The sequence below is a fragment of the Gossypium hirsutum genome, chromosome A12 (genome assembly GCF_007990345.1).
Source record: "Gossypium hirsutum isolate 1008001.06 chromosome A12, Gossypium_hirsutum_v2.1, whole genome shotgun sequence".
In the NCBI taxonomy this organism is placed as follows: domain Eukaryota; kingdom Viridiplantae; phylum Streptophyta; class Magnoliopsida; order Malvales; family Malvaceae; genus Gossypium; species Gossypium hirsutum.
The window spans coordinates 7,180,532-7,194,966 of record NC_053435.1 but is presented as its reverse complement, the minus strand read 5'-3'; the positions used below and the strand labels follow the sequence as shown (position 1 = coordinate 7,194,966).

At 31.0% G+C, this 14,435-nt stretch overlaps 1 long non-coding RNA gene across 1 annotated transcript; it reads left to right on the top strand.

The window, feature by feature from the left end:
- Window positions 1-10,414: 10,414 nt before the first annotated feature.
- LOC121210848 (uncharacterized) lies at window positions 10,415-14,355 on the top strand. Its single transcript, XR_005906094.1, has 4 exons — window positions 10,415-10,482; window positions 11,046-11,137; window positions 11,244-11,340; window positions 14,304-14,355. It is a non-coding gene; the product is annotated as an uncharacterized lncRNA (long non-coding RNA).
- Window positions 14,356-14,435: the final 80 nt, after the last annotated feature.

Below are 14,435 nucleotides of genomic sequence, written 5' to 3'. Positions count from 1 at the left end.
AGATATCGATAACCAGTACTATTATAAATAGCATCAAACCTATGATAGCAATGATCAATAAGATGCCATGTTTTTCCATAAAACTGGTACTAAATACGAGAGCCAAACATACGACTACGTCCCCACCACGTGAAGAAGTCGAAGTAGGAGTTGAATCACTATCTACCATTGAAATAGTCTGTTGATGAGTAACCGTATTTGCTAAACTAGGAATCTCAACTACATTAGATTACATTCGTGCTTCAGCATCAATAAGCATAGTAGTAATATTCTGAACTCTAGAAGGTAATTGATTTGTTGTTATGACAGTTATAACTTATTCATACTCAGGAGAGAAACCATTGAGAATGGCAATAACATGCTCATGCTCACTATTGATCTCACCATAACTAGCAAGACTATCACAGTAGCTTTTAACCTTTATCAAGAAATCTTTCATTGATAAAACTCTCTTATGCTGGGAATGGAGAGTACGTCTCTAGAACATTAACCTATACCTGGTCTTACTACCATATATAGTAGTACGTGTATTCCATATTTATGCATTGGAATCCATGCTAATAAGTTTACGTAACACACTTTGGCTAACAAAAGAAAGAAGCCAAGATGCAAGCACACTGTCCTGTTGCTCGTACAACACTAAAGTAGGATTTTCTTGAAGCACACCGTTTTCATTAGAAATCATAGATAGAGGAACAACAGTTTGAGGATCAAGAAAACGTTGCAACTTGTTAGTTTTTATTACAAAAAGTACCTGTTGGCGCCATAGTAGATAATTAGAGTCATCAAAAAGAATATTAATTTTCTTGGCGAAAAAGAAACGACTATCAAAAACTAAATCAAAAACCATTGTTGGTGCAGTGGGAACAGCCATGAATGCTCCACAGGTCCTCAAAAATCCGTAAAAAGAGAGAGAGCTCCAATACCGTGTTAAACAATGCAATAAAGATAGAAATAGAATGCTTAAAGTTTCAATTTTCATTGAATCTTTTTCCTCATGAAAATACTTGAGCTAAAGTATTTATACTACAAGGAATATTGTTGCTAACAACAATAATAACATCACTAACCATATTAACTACTAGTAACTAACTTAACAAACAACATTTATCTTAACAGGTGATATGTGATTATGATAACAAGAATTGTGAGTCAAACAAGTGAGAAATTGTCAGTTAGTAAAAAAAGTGGAGAACAAAAAGAAGATCAGGGAAGAAAAGCGAGAGCCAAGGAGCAAGCTGATTAAAGAACAAAGGCCATGGAGGAAAAGCCAGAAAATGGCAGCTGAGCATTTAATGGCACTATCGGAAGACGAATCCAACAGCCCAGATGATCTAAAGTTGTTGGTCCGACAGTTGATGTAACTCTACTGCAACGCAGAAAGCTTTATTCTCTTTGAAACCTGTCATCCCTAAAGCTCCTGCAACATAGAAAAGACAACGACGAAGAAAAAAATGGCTATATAACATGAATTTTTTTTCAAATATTTGGGTAGATTTATTTGGTAGGGAAGGTGGGCTTAAGAATTTATTTACGAAAGGATTACTTTTGAATTGCGATTGAATTAATTATGGGTTATTGTTAAATTGCTGCTCTGCTTTGTGGCATGCATCTTATTCTAATTCTTTTTCCTTCTTTTTGTTTGGGTTTATTTTTATTTGAGGGATAAAGACATAAGCGCGTGATTTAGAGGGATGCTTGAATTTAGGCACATTTATAAAACTGGGATCTCGTAAAAAAAATAAACCAAATGGAGGATTATATATATGGGAAGAGAGAATTTTAGAAGTAATTTTCTTTTCCTAAATTTGTTGAATCAATAATTAGATAATTACCTTAGGAAAATGATTACTACATATTAGACATATTTTGTACGGTGCAATAGAAATCAAAATTGTATCGAGCACTACTTCAATAGCAAATTCAACTTCCCTTTCAAAGGATAAACCAAGCAATTCTTCGAGAAACACATCGGTGAATTCTTGAACTATCAAAATTTGTTCTATTTTAAATCCCAATGCCATGGTTTCCAAAGTATAAGCTAAATACGCTTCACATTTTTTTTATGTCATCATTGATAAAATATTCGTCAAAGTATCAGCTCTACCTCAACATTTATTAGTTTACCATCCCCACACTGCAATTATATTTTTTCTGTTTACAGTTGACCATAACATCAAGCAAAGATAATCAATCCATACTGAGAATTATATCAAATTCATCAAAAGATAACAACATCAGATTAGTTGGAAACTCACAATCCCGGATTTTCAATGGACAAGCTTTACAAATTTTATTGATAATTACACGCTAACCTAATAGGTTTGTTACCCTAATCTTAAATTATGCCAATTCTACTGGCATATTTCTTTCAGCTACTAATGTAGTGTAAATGTATGAATGAGTTGATCCAAGATCAATCAAAGCATGTATAGAAACATCAAATAGAGAAATTTTATTAGCAATGACATCGGAAAAAAGATCAATCAAGTATTTGCATCTATTTTACAATATCAATAGCATATACTATATTGTCATCATGATCACATTTCAATAATATAAAAGTTCCACATATAATTTTTACATTTTAATATCTATTAATAAAATCAGACTCAAGGATAGATAGTCAGATCAATCCACCAACACTCCAATATACGCACCAAAGTGTTGATCGAGCATAGTCAGATCAATCCACCAACACTCCAATATACGCACCAAAGTGTTGATCGAGCATAAATACACTGATCATGCAACACCCCTAACCCATATCCAACACCAGATTAGGGTTATGAGGCATTACTGGACACATCAGAACATTTCGTAATCACTTTACAATCAAAAGTCAAATATCGTCATATTATGATCAAACATAAACATTGAGCCCCTTTATTAGGTCAATGAGACCATAAACATACATTAGTAAGAGGTCGGGACTAAACTAAACACATTCACAAATTTCATCACATAGAAAATTTTTCCATTTTGTTGAGGTCACACACCCGTGTAACCAGGCCGTGTGTTTCACACAAGCACCAGACACACCCTTGAAACCCAACCGTGCCAAAACAGAGCTTATATACTGTCTTTTCCCCACGGCCAACAGACACGCCCGTGTGCTATGGCCGTGTAGTTCTTAGCTAACTACTGACTTAAGGCCACAGCCAATAGACACGCTCGTGTTCTATGGCCGTGTGGAACAATGCAGGCTTGGTTTAAGCCAAATTACCACCCCTTTTTGGGTCAACCTACAAGCATGGAAACAAGCATATATGTACAATCCAATCAACCAATTTTTCATGCTAAAACACATAAATTCATACCGTAATATTATCAACCATTTACATACTTATAAACATTACCTATTTATAATGAACATAATGTAAGATTATATCAAATCATCATATAGTATCATTCCATGAATTCACCACACTTACAATTTTCTTTATCCAACTAAGCATACTACAATTTCAAATTAACATCACATATCATAAACCATTATCAACTAAGAGTTTAAACACAAATTAGCCAATTCACATGGCTAAATATATATACATCACAAAACATACTTCCACAACTACTAGCCTATACATGCCATACTTCAAATATATATACATTTTCAAAAGTACCAAAATGAAGTTCGATAGTGTGCTAATGATCCTAGATGATCCCCGAGCTTGCAGTAGCTTCGATATCTACAAAACAATTCAAACACACATCCACAGTAAGCTTTCAAAAGCTTAGTAAGCTTGTACTCAAATCATCAACATTATAAGAAACATATGAGTATTTGCACAATGTCAATCCATAAGATCATATCAACTCAATCAAATTCACATACATAATATTATCTACCACTTAGGTATCATACATACCTGGATCTTCCCGTACTTATTCACTTTCCTACTTACCTCTTGTTGAAGGTTATAAGACTTTCCATAGCTTATTTGTATTTTAAACATCCGCACACATAGTGCTATAAGGTTAGCCGAAGCTAGAATATTTCCGCACGCTTAGTGCCATCTCAAATAACTGAGACTTAGTCGGTATCGCACACTTAGTGCCTTAAGTAGCTGAAGCTAGTTTAAATCGCACACTTAGTGCCAAAATTAATTTAAATCACACACTTAGTGCCAAAGCTTCCGATTCATCATCATATACATTTAGGTCAATTATTTAAACATCTATGTATAATCAAAACAGAAATATGTACTTATAATGCCATATTCTACATACGAACTTACCTCGTACTCAAAGTTGTCGACTTGAACGTTTATTCTACCATCTTTGACTTCCCTCGGTCTAAATCTGAATTCCTCTTTTCTTGATCTAAATGTATTCAAAATTAGCCCTTTTATTCACCAAATCATTCAAAACAATCCATATATACACAATTAGGGCATTTTGCAAACTAGCCCTCACATTTTCACATTTTGACACTTTAGTCCTTATTTCACAAAATCATAAAATACACAAAATTTTTTTGCAAACATGCCTAGCCGAATATTCATAGTGTTCATATAAGCCCTGAAATTTCATTTATTTCACATTTTAGTCCCTAAAAATAATATTTTTTACAAATTAGCCCAATTTACTCAATTTCATCAAAAATTCAAAGACAACATATGTCAACCCAAAACATACCTTTCATAATTCATCAACTAACATCACAAAGCTCATAGTTTCATCAATGGCATAACTCAAAATCATTAACAAAATCAAAAATTGAGACATGAGCTTTATAGTACACTAAGCAACGATCACAAAAACGTAGAAATTATCAAAAATCGATAAAAAATTATACCTCAATAGAGCTTTAACCTAGCCGAACCCTTAAGGCTTCTTTTTCTTTTATTTTCTTTATATTTTTGGCAAGAACAAGGATGATAATGGCTTTGTTTCATGTTTTATTTTATTTTAATTACTTCAATATACATTTTTCCAAATTACCCTGGCATCAAAATATTAATATACCATCCACTAGTGTCCACTATTGTCATTTAATCATAACTTTGGTCAAATAACTACCTAAGGACCTCACAATTCTAAAGCCAAGTCAATTAAGCACTTTTAACATCTAGCACATAGCTTTTACCTTTTTCGCGATTAGGTCCTTTTTGCAAATTAAGCACACAAACAGTTAAATTTTTACACAAGATTTTTACACATGTCAATTTAATTATAATAGACACAGAAAATAATGTTAAAATATTTCTCTAACTCGGATTTGTGGTCCCGAAACCACTATTCTAACTAGGGTCAAAATCGGACTGTTACAGATCCCACCAACCACATCAGAATATGCTCGTATCCTCAGGGAATTTGTGCTAGTGATACGTTTTTAATCCCCAAGGCATTATAGAACTATCACAATATATACATGCATAGCGTTGAATCTCTTACCGACTAAAACAAACCTTATAACATGTCAACTATATCCTTGACTCTATTCGACAAAGTTAATAGAACAATTTCCATTATTAATAATGATCATATGTTATCAAGCTTGATTCATTATCACCTACCACATTTCTAACATGTTACCTAATTTAACTAACAAACTTAAATTATCTACAACAAATATTTTAAAGCTTTCCAACACTAATAATCTAAATCTAAACCTATTAATTCATCTATATATTGCTTGGGCTTTCATGATAAAGTACCATTCATCAATATTCCAACTATAATTAAAAAGAAAACTTACCAATTTTGTTGTAATGAGCCACGATAATTGGGAAATGAAAGGAGGGTTTTGTTTTCTTGCTCTAGGTGGACGGTGAAGAAGAAGGAATGAAGCTTTTTTTTCTTTTCCTTTACTTTCTCTCTCCCACTATCTCTGTATATATACGTAGGTAATTAGCAAATTAATTAGTCTAAGTAATTATTAATCAAGTAGGTTAGTAAGCTTAATATAAGTTAGAGGGAACTGATTATACAATTTATACTTAATGGGATATGAACTATAAAAGGTTTAATTATTTCAAGGTCCTTGACAAAATTACACTTTAAGGCCCCTTTAATGTCTTTTAATCAAATTCTCCTATTATACTCACTTCATAACTAATGGATCCAATTAAATCCCACATAATAACTTGACCCTTAAATTTTTGTACTTGATAAGTAATTATTCGATTCCCATTTTCGACACTACAGGAAAATAGACTTTTAGCGACGCTTTTAGTGGCGTTTTAACAAAAAATGCCGCAAATAATAAACATTAGCGGCGTTTGTCCGAAACGCCACTAAAAACTAAACTATAACGGTGTTTTTGGCCAAAACGCCACTAAAAACTGGTCAATAGTGGCGTTTTTCACCAAACGCCACTAAAAGCTGATCAATAGCGGCGTTTTAATTCCAAACGCCACTAAAAACTGATCAATTGCGGCGTTTTTATCCCAAACGCCACTAAAAACTGATCAATTGCGGCGTTTTTATCCCAAACGCCACTAAAAACTGATCAATTGTGGCGTTTTGGATAAAAACGCCACAATTGATCAGTTTTTTGTGGCGTTTTTGTCCAAAATGCCACTAAAAACTGATTAATAGCGGCGTTTTTGGTCCAAATGCCGCAAAAAGTTTAGCAGGCATTTTTTAGTAGGGTAACCGACACTCGTTTTGATTTGATCTGATTTAATTTTCATATTATTTTCTTATTTTTATTTTGAATTCGATTTAATTATTTTCGTATTTAAAGCTAACTTTATAAAAAAATATAAACTACACTATTCATCACTTAGCTATGAAAAAGTTTCATTTTTGTTACTTAATTATGAAAAGTTACAAATTGATAACTAAACTATTTACAAATTTTTATTTAAGTTACCAAGTTGTTAAAATCGGTGTTGTATGGCTTTCTATAAACCCTTAAATCTTAAACATTAAACCCTAAACCCTAAATTTTAAAACATAAACCATAAACACTAATCCATAAACTCCAAAACCCTAAACCCCCCCCAAAAAAAATCATATGGATGTTGATGTGTATATATATAGATATTAATGTAAAAGCTTATGTTTATAATAAATTGTGGAAGCAGTACTTAATATTGATTAAATTTATTTTTAGATTTAGGGTTTAATATTTAAGGTTTAAAGCCTATGGTTTAGGGTTCAATGGTAGAATATATTTTAAGTTTATGGTTTAGGCCAGTTCAATGGTATAGTATATATATTAAGTTAATGGTATGGGCCGGGTTTGTTATCTTGGATTTGGAGTATAGTGTTTTAAATTAGTTTGTTGTTTGGGGTTTAGTACTATTTTAAAGTATTTAGGGTTTAGGGTCTTAATGTTTAAGGTTATAAGGGTTAGTGTTAGGGTTTAAGGTTAATTGATTAAATGATGTTCTGGTTGAATCTAGGTTTTGGAGTGCTCGTAGTGTGGTTTAATTAAATACTTGATCTCATGTTTATATATGTATTTACGATGTCTATGTTTATATTCCCAGATAATTACGCATGGATTTAGTATTGTATGAAATTTGATGAGGTGGTTCATAAAATTATTGAGTACGAAATGTTAACATGAAATTCTTAAACTTGAATCAATTTTAAAAATAAAATAAAATAAAATTAGTATTTTTATTTTTATTTTTTAAATTAAATTCTAATTATAAAATTCGTGAGCACTTTAAAATTTATAGCCTCATGATTAAATATTGAAATTGAATTTATAATTTCAAAATCTAAAAAATAATATGTGTTTAATAATGTATCAATTTCCGAGTATTACAAGATGCTATAACTTTCTTTGCATGTAATGGACTCTCGAAATTAAACTCGTCTTACTTTAATTTTAAGATGCAGATAATAATGATCTCTTAAAAGAAATTTTTTAAAATTTTATTTTATGAAATGTAATTTTATAAGTATTGGTCACACCTAGTTAAAAATATTCTTAATAAAAACCCAATGTTTTAAAAATTTTCATTTTTTCTCAAGGTTGTCAAGTTCATTTTTATCATAAATGGTTTTGAATATATATATATATTATTTGAATTCATTTCATGTTTTAAATAATTATTAGAAATTATTTACCTAAAATTTAAATATTAAATATTTAAATAATAATTATTCAATATAATTTAATTTTTTTCAAATTAGATATATTGTTTGAAAGTAAACAAAATTAGTTTAAAAGGAATTTAAGAAATAATTAAACTATTAAAATTTAAATGCATTAGTGGCGTTTTTGTAAAAAACGCCGCAAAAAAAAATTCAAATCAGGCAAAACGAAGTCGTTTTATGATTTGTGTGCAGAGGCATTAGCGGCGTTTTTACAAAAACGCCACTAAAAATAGAGAATTAGTGGCGCTTTCGTAAAAAACGCCGCAAAAATTGAGAATTAGTGAAGCTTTTGTAAAACGCCACTAAATGTTTAATTGAAACGACGTCGTTCCAAGTGTGATTTAGTGAAGTGATTATCTTTAGCAAAACGCACCATTTTTGTTTCATCCTTTTCATCCTTTTCATACCCGAAACCCTTAAATTTCCCCAAATCAAAATTTCCTTCTCCCCTAAATCGAAATTGCCCCTAAACCCTAAATTTCCCACACTCTTCATTTCCCACTCCTCCCCTCTGTATCTAATTCTAAGCTTCTCTCACTCTCACAAAATTGCTCTCTGCAAGTATCAAAGGTTTAGATCTGAGGGAGAAAAAAAACACCCAGAAATCTTTGCTGAAAGGAAGATCTGGGTATGCCTTAAATTTTCTTCTTTCGACTTCTTTGTTGTCTTTGCTGCATTTTCAACTGATCTTGATGTTAAACAATGTATGCTTTATTTTATGTGTTCTGTATGTTTACACCCATTTTGCTTGATATACTAAAGATCGGTTTCTTCGATGCAGATCCCCATCCCGAAAATAAACTGATCTGTAAAGGTTCAGAGGTGAGTTGTCTGTCTTTTTTCATTTCAAATTTTAAGTTCTATTATAAGCTTATTTCTGTAGAATTGCAAAGATGAAATAGAATTGAGAGATGAAGAATTTCAAAGAGAAAAACTCTGTAATTTTTCTTGTTCCATAAACATGAAACTGCTAGAATTCAAGGGAGAAAAATGAAAACAAGTTTGCCACTGTTTCCTCTTTAATTATAATAATCAAATCCCTCTAAATGCGCAACCTTCATACCTTGGAAATATTTTAATGATCCTAAGTCTTTGATCTCAAACTCCTTAGCAATTACTTCTATTAGGTAGTTGATTTCTTTAGTATAATCCCCAGCAACAAATGAAGAGGCCAGTCTAGATTGGTTGCTAGAGATAGCAAAACCGAAATAATATTAAATCTTTGTTTAGCATTGCATTTCAAACTTGCTTTTCAAGCCAAATAAGCTTTTCGACAACATAAACCAACTTGTATATTTGTCAAGAATTTTTCAAGAATTTGACAAAATAATTTGTCAAGAATTTTTAAAATATTTTCACCATTTTAAATATAAAATATTCGTTTTCATATCATAAAAATTTAAAATTAATTATATATAAGTAAAAAAATAGAACACTATTTGGTTTTGAATAATTGCGATTCTTAAACTTGTATTTCATATCGGTTCGAGTCAGTTTTCAATTTTTTGGTTTTTCTTGCTAAGCAATAACCTGAATCAATTAACATGCATGAGAATGCAAAGTTGTTTACTCGATGAAACAATGAAACAAACATTTCATGCCACTAATTCCAAAAATGCTTACAGTAAAGAATAGAATACGAGCAAGGAGTGAACCATCGTCAATGTCGGCATCAGAACAGGACGTACTTCAGTAGGATTCAGTTTCTTCATACTATAACCAACACAGTGTTGGCCAGGTCAGATTCGGTTCAATACCAGAAAAGATGGAATAATCTTCTTACTGAATTCATGAAAATACTAAATGCATTGTAACTAATTTCATAATCCAAAGTTTCAGTGGTTAAATTTATAATGTTGTAGATTAGGTTTGATTTGTATTTAAATGTCCTAACTTTCCTTTAAGGGTAACTTTAACATAAACCAACTTTCATAATTTTCATAATTTAATATAAATTTATTTTGTAACTTATACATGTTATTATTACAAACAAGCATTTAATACTATTTAGATTTTAGTGTTTCCAAAAAATTTACATAAACATTAAAGAATATTTTTTTACCATACTTTCCTAAATTTTATGGTTAATAAAACTATGATCATAATTTGTTTCAATTAAGTCATTTTGTTTAATATATATTTATATTTTTAATAGTTGCACCATACGTTGTATACTCCTTTGAGGTTCTTTTAGACCATTTCAATATGTCAATGCCTTAGCAATTGATGTCTTTATACGTTGTAGATTTAAATCTTTTATTGCCTTGATATTCTTTAGTTACTACTGTAATTATAGATAGGATCAGTAATGGCTTTCGCATCTGTTTCCTTGGTGTTGTAGGTGGTTCAAGTGCAGGCATATAAAACTCATTGGAGTGCCTCTTTTCTAGCAGTTTGGCATCAAATTATCAAATTAAGGTATGTACTGATGCTGATAATCAAGCAAACCTTATGCTAAGTTTGCAACCTAATTAGATAACCATGGGTTCCATAGCAAGACAGCCAACTTTTAAGTTATATTCAAAGTTTTAAATGGTAGGAGATTTTAGTATAATTATAATATTTTTTTTTGACCAACAAGTTTAATTGACTAAGTTGCGTCCCATTTTTTTGAACATTTTTTTTTAATTTTGCCTTTCACTAAAGGTGTTAGTTAAACCGCTTAAAGTTGATCCAAATCCTAGCATATCAAATAATAAAATAACAAATAAATAAGTAAAAAGTTTGAGCAACTCATCATTAAGAATTGCGGTGGTGCAAAATTCTCATATTGGATGGCAGATTTTTGTTTTAAGAATTTGTCAATTTTTGAAGCTTCGCAAATGTGATGAATTTGGTATACTTCAATATGAGCTTGAAATTATATTTAAACCATATGATATAAGCATGCAAAACTCAACTTATTTCCATCATTTTTCATGATTCCTGTCTCATATTTCTTCCTCATTTTGCATTAATAAAGTGTTTGATTGGATCTGCAGAGTACCCTTTGTTAGACATCGTTAAATACATGAGAGTGCTTTTGTAGCCGTTACTTCGTTGAAGACCACATAGGCTAACACTCAAACCACAGGTGTGAAAACATTTAAACCTGGACCAATTTGATGGCTGTTTAGTTCGATAATATGTGATTGTCCTGAGGAACAAGATGATAATAGCAATCAATATTATCTTTCCAGGTGAAGAAAGCTAAACTGGTGAGGTAGTGTTCATTTCAAGAAAATTAATGAAGGCATTCAACTGAGCTAGTTTAGCTTATTTGATTTTTATAAAGAGGTTAGTTGATTCTATTTGAAACGCCCCCTAACCCTATACCGTCATCGGAACAGGGTTACGAGACATTACCAGTCAGTACAGTCCAATTTCGGTCATTAATTAAAATAAATATTTACACGCATCCTAGTTTTAAGATGTCGTCCCTTTAATGGGCCCTCGCGGTCCAATATGAACAGTAAATTCAATTCGGGACTAATTTAGAATCACTACGAATTTTTAGTAAATTTCCAAATTCATACTACATACCGTTGCCAACCATAATTTACTCATTTCATGAGTACATCTACAACCTAAATGACTCTCATAAAACATCCTAGGTACATGCCATTACCAATAATTAACACACTTTACCTTAATGAATTCAGGATCGAACTGGGATGCTGATTCAACGTTCTATCTTTACTAAACCTGCGCACGGAAACAAACCGTACGCTGAGTATGGTATACTCAGTGGTATTTCCATAATCCGAACACTTAATAATATAACAATTAAACTTAAAATCACAATAACAATTATAAGTATTCATTTATTTGTTTTATAGATAAATTTTCAATTACTTACCATATAAATTCTATACAAGTCATATAACAAACACAATAACATATTTGTTCAATTCTTTTCATTTACTTACCGTATAAATTCTATACAATATATTCACAATTCACTTGTTTTCACACTTTATTTCTTAACAATATACCATTTTAATTCATTCTAACATCAATCATCATCCATTTGAACTTCACTCATTTCATGAACCTTTTGGTTCATGTTTTCAATCTCATATCTCAATTTCATTTCTCAATTCAATTTCTCATTTCATTCCAATAGCTCAATCAATCAAATTCACTAGACTTATCTTTTCACTTATTTACCCCTATTAACAAGACTCGGACCTTGGCGGATACACGGATCCAACCAAACACACCAATATGGCACCCAGTGCCTCATCGGATAGTTCGAAGCAATATTTGACACCCAGTGTCTCATCGGCCTAGCCGAAGTAAAGTTGGTACCCAGTACCTCATCGAATCTATCCGAAGAAATATAGTGACACCCAGTGTCTCATCGACTCGAGGTCGAAGAATCCCTGAACACTTCCAATCCTATGGCATGCCAACTATATCCGACTCAGCCCGATACTGTTAATAGGGTATTCAATTCACTTTCAATTTTTTTCAATCAATACACATTTTAATTAATCACATAAATTCATAATTCAATACAATTCAATTCACTTTTCAATAACAAATATCCAAATATCACAAATCTCATATTTAAAATTTTCAAACAATTTATATTTCAATTCAATTCAAATAATCAATATATATTCAATATTCAATATATATATCTATATATATACGCCAATTCAATCAATATAAATTCAACAATTTCATCACATACTATATCAATCCATTTCATTTGCAAAACACAATAATTCTTACTTCAAAACACTTAATATACATATTAAGAAATAAAGTCAACAATTAAGTATTAGGTTCGGATTATAGAAATATAAACCGTAATTTTCGAGCTAACTCCCGTTGACTTTGTCTTGTCCTTTCTTAACCGAGATTTCAAATTAAACTTTGAGCCTTGAAACCCAAATTTTCCTTTTTCTTTTTCTTTCTTTCTTTCTCCCCTGTTTCTTCTCTATTTCGTTTGCTTTCATTCTGTTTCTTATGTTTCTTTACTTATTTATATAATATAATATATAATATTATATACTATAATATAATAATAATTTAATATATATATTTTAACACATAAAAAATCTCAGATTTTTATGTTTATGCCGCCTCACTTAGGACAAATGGCATAATTGCCATTTTGGTCCTCTTCATTTTCTTTTATTCTACAATTCAACTTTCATCCTTTATTCAATTTAGTCATTTTTTCTAATTACTCTTAATTAAACTAAATTTACTTAATTAAACTCTAATTAACCACTCAATTGACTTCGTAAATATTTTTAATAAATATTTACGAATCCATTTTTCAGAAACGGAGACCCGAAAATACACTTTTTCGGTAACGGTAAAATTCGGGTCGTTACACTATTATACAAAATTTATTCAGCAACTTAAATGTTTTGTTTTCATCTGCATGTGCTAATTATTCCACTAAGCTTCCTTTCTTTATACCGACCTTGTATTCAGGATTGTGGATACCATCCTGGTGACATTGTTATGCCAATCCTAAATTCATTCAATCTACAATGTATAAATGTTGATGAGAAGTTATTGGCATATTGTGATTGAGTGTACCTTTGCAAAATTACCACACTTCAATGGGTGGAATTTGTGATTGAGTATTTTGTAAAAGGCTAGTAAAAGGGTGGGTGGTGTTTTAGTATTTTGTAAAAGGCTAGTAAAAGTACCTTGGCTTCTAAGAGTGGTTATATTTCTTTAGTTTTGACATTTGAGTTTCAAATGAATTATTAGTATTTTAAGAGTGATTATTAGGTGGGATGAATTACCGAAGCTAAATCCGGGATCCTTACCATCTAATTACAACAAAATTAATTAAAGTTTCTTTAATTTCCGTAGATTATGTAATGTTAGGAAGTGTATGGTGAAAGGTGAAATGAAACAGAATTGGTCATCCACTCAAACCTCACACCATTTTCATTGACCATCAATATTCCATCAGCTTTGGTCATTGCTTTTACGTCAAGAAATGCCACATTTGCTTCCAAATTCTTCTTCTCTCATATCTCTATCTTTATCTATAACTCCCTTCTTTTATGCCATTTTCTCTCTCTCTATATATATATTCAGCAGCTTTATAACTAATTACAAAATGCCATGTGGCATCTTTATATATAAAAAAAACATATTCTTTTATTAAATGTATATACAAGTTCTAGGTACTATCGAGCATATGTGAATTGCATACTTTCTTGGCTTATTTATATGCATTTTCATGTTCAAATAATTAACAAATAATATTTTCCTGACTCCAGCTTCTGTTTCTTGGTGAGAGTTGAGTAGACCAGCTTGTTGAAATTATTAAGGTACGTTTTAGTTCAAAATTCTTATCATTAATAGTTTCATCATGATGATGTTGGAAAAATTAATCTTCTGGGGCTCCGATT